At 50.9% G+C, this 2,500-nt stretch overlaps 1 protein-coding gene across 1 annotated transcript in view; it reads left to right on the top strand.

Annotated features, from left to right (window-relative positions):
- Window positions 1-2,500, top strand: part of LOC310814300 (cysteine-rich motor neuron 1 protein) — a gene marked incomplete at both ends in the record, with an annotated part of 37,713 nt that overhangs the window by 7,189 nt on the left and 28,024 nt on the right. The window lies entirely within an intron of this gene.

The following is a 2,500-nucleotide window of genomic DNA, read 5'->3' on the forward strand; positions in this document are numbered from 1 at the left end:
CCTTACTTTCCATCCGTGCCAACTGTTTGACAGAGAGTGAGAGAGAGAGAAGGGGGGGGAGAGAGAGAGAGAGTGAGGGGAGAGAGAGAGAGAGAGAGAGAGGGAGAGTGAGACAGAGGGGAGGGGAGAGAGAGAGGGAGAGAAGGGGAGAGAGAGGGGGAGAGTGAGAGAGAGAGAGAGAGAGAAAGAGAGGGAGAGAGAAAGAGAGAGAGAGGCTCTTTGAGAAGGAAGAGAACACCCTGTTAATGTTAATTAGTGATTTGTTTAACTGTGGTTACACACAACCCTGATGCACAAAGATCGATCCATCTTTCCATCAGCTTGTCTTGTCTGAGGGGCACGTCTAAGCTGTGATGTTGGGGGTGGACTCTCTGTGGTCCTGTCGGCAGAGGTGTGAAGGAGACGCACACACCCGACGTTCAAAGCTGTGATCATTCGCTCGTCTTGTCTCCAGCGTCTCAGCGGAGGCCTTGCCTGTCTGTCATCAGGGCTTCCTCATCTGTTCGGCCGATGTTCGTGAAACATTTACTCTCATAACTCCCATAGAAAAGTGACAGTCCGTGGACTCACAGGGGTTTCGCTGTTGCCGGGTGGATATCATCTGCTTTATGACACTGTAACTCTGCAGTTATCCCATGCGAGAAAGGGGGACTCGGTGGACAGCAGTTTACGGAGGCCCGGAGGCGATGTGCTCATCTTATGACGCTCAGTCCAAAACATGTGACTCGACAGCGGCACCAATAAAAAAAAGTTTGTTTTAGATTTGCCTGTGACAGATTATGTTTGTGTTCAAGATTTGTTTTCCTTGATATTTCAATGCTTTCCCAGAGGAAAAATGATCTCTTGTGGCAATCCTGCAGCAATGCTGATGATTTAGATGAACTGTAGGCCAGGGCAGCCAGTGTAGAGTTCTGTAGCTTGGCAACAGGCCAGAGAGGCATAACTGGGATGATTACAGTAGTTCTACAAACAAATGCAGAGGTTATTAAAGAGCATTTACACTCTTGGCTGTGTATTTGGATGTTTGAACTGAGCTATTTGTTCAGTAAATCTCTCTGGGGCTGTGGGAAACGTTCACATGGTATTGTTGTTAAAAAAGAGTGAGAGTATCACTGCACTCTGGTGTTAAGTGTCAGTTCATGAGAAACACACAGCTTGTCCGCTGCGTCTGATAACAGGCCCTTCTCAAGCACAACCAGAAGGGGATGACAGGGTCAAATCACACCATTGAAAACGGTAAACAACATTTTTCAGCAGCTCATGGGCTCTCACCGCTCAACACACATCCTCTTCCGATGGTCCCTCATTAAGTATAAGAGACCTGGCTTTGTGGTGTGTGTGTGTGTGTGTGTGTGTGTGTGTGTGTATGTGTGTGCGAGTGTGTGTGCGTGTGTGCGAGTGTGTGTGCGCACGCGTGTGTGTGTGCGTGTGCGTGTGTGTGTGTGTGTGTATGTGCGCACGCTGCGTCTTGTTGGAGATCCTGCTGTGTCTGTCATCAGTGCTTCCGTGACGATGTGTCGTGCTGGTGCTCCAGTGCTATTAGCTGACAGCGGCAGGGAGCCTGACGGTACCTGGGAGCTGCCCGTCTCTGATTGGACACGAGCAGCGATTTAGCTCTGTGTTAGTCACATGCTCCTTGGCGGGCGATGGCGACCCCGGCAGTAAAGCCTGTTCTCTCTGCATGAGGCTCCCAGTGACTCCAGCGCCTCTTCACACGCAGTGGAAGATGAAAGCGGACCTTGTTGCTGGTACTTGCAGCCCTCTTTCAGCCGTCCATTTGAATATAGCATCCCCTGTCTCTGCTTGAGGCTTGTAAACGGACACATGGTAGTGGTTTGGTCTGACTCTCGAGTGTTCCCTCTCTCTCTCTCTCCCTCTCTCTCTCTCCCTCTCTCTCCCTCTCTCTCTCTCTCCCTCTCTCTCCCTCTCTCTCTCTCTCTCTCTCTCTCTCTCTCTCTCCCTCTCTGACTCAGAGACTAGCCTTTTCAGCTCCCTGGCCTCCCATGCCTTTCGGTTCATTGTTTTTCAGGGACTTTGGGAGTAAACCACCTTTGATGCTCCCCCGTCTGCGGCGTTTGATCCACAATGGGGGATCAGTTTCATCCTAGGTTTCTATAGGGTCCCTGTCACCGAGGCCCAGTCTAAGCAGCTTACGGTCGTAGTTGGACTTCAAACGCAGGTCAGTGTCACGACTGGGGCTGTGAGGGGGCGTTGACATACAAGCATCCCGGGGTCGCTGGGAGAGGAAGTATTAGACTGATATCTGGAGGACTGGGCGGATTGATCTGATTAGTGGAGAGCAAGAAGGGGGGGCCAATGGGCTAAGGGAAATCTAGGGAAGCCATCTTGACAAGGTACTTGTCTCAAGTGCAGGAAACCACCTGGGGTCTTGGGGTCCTGGGTCTGTGACTGGTTCTGTGGACGTACGTAGCACTGTGGCTAAGTCTATGGCTTTGATTCACGGTAAAGGGTCAAAGCTGCTGTTTTAAGAGGATTTGCT

Source organism: Argentina silus (genome assembly GCF_951799395.1).
Source record: "Argentina silus genome assembly, chromosome: 13".
Taxonomy (NCBI): Eukaryota; Metazoa; Chordata; class Actinopteri; order Argentiniformes; family Argentinidae; genus Argentina; species Argentina silus.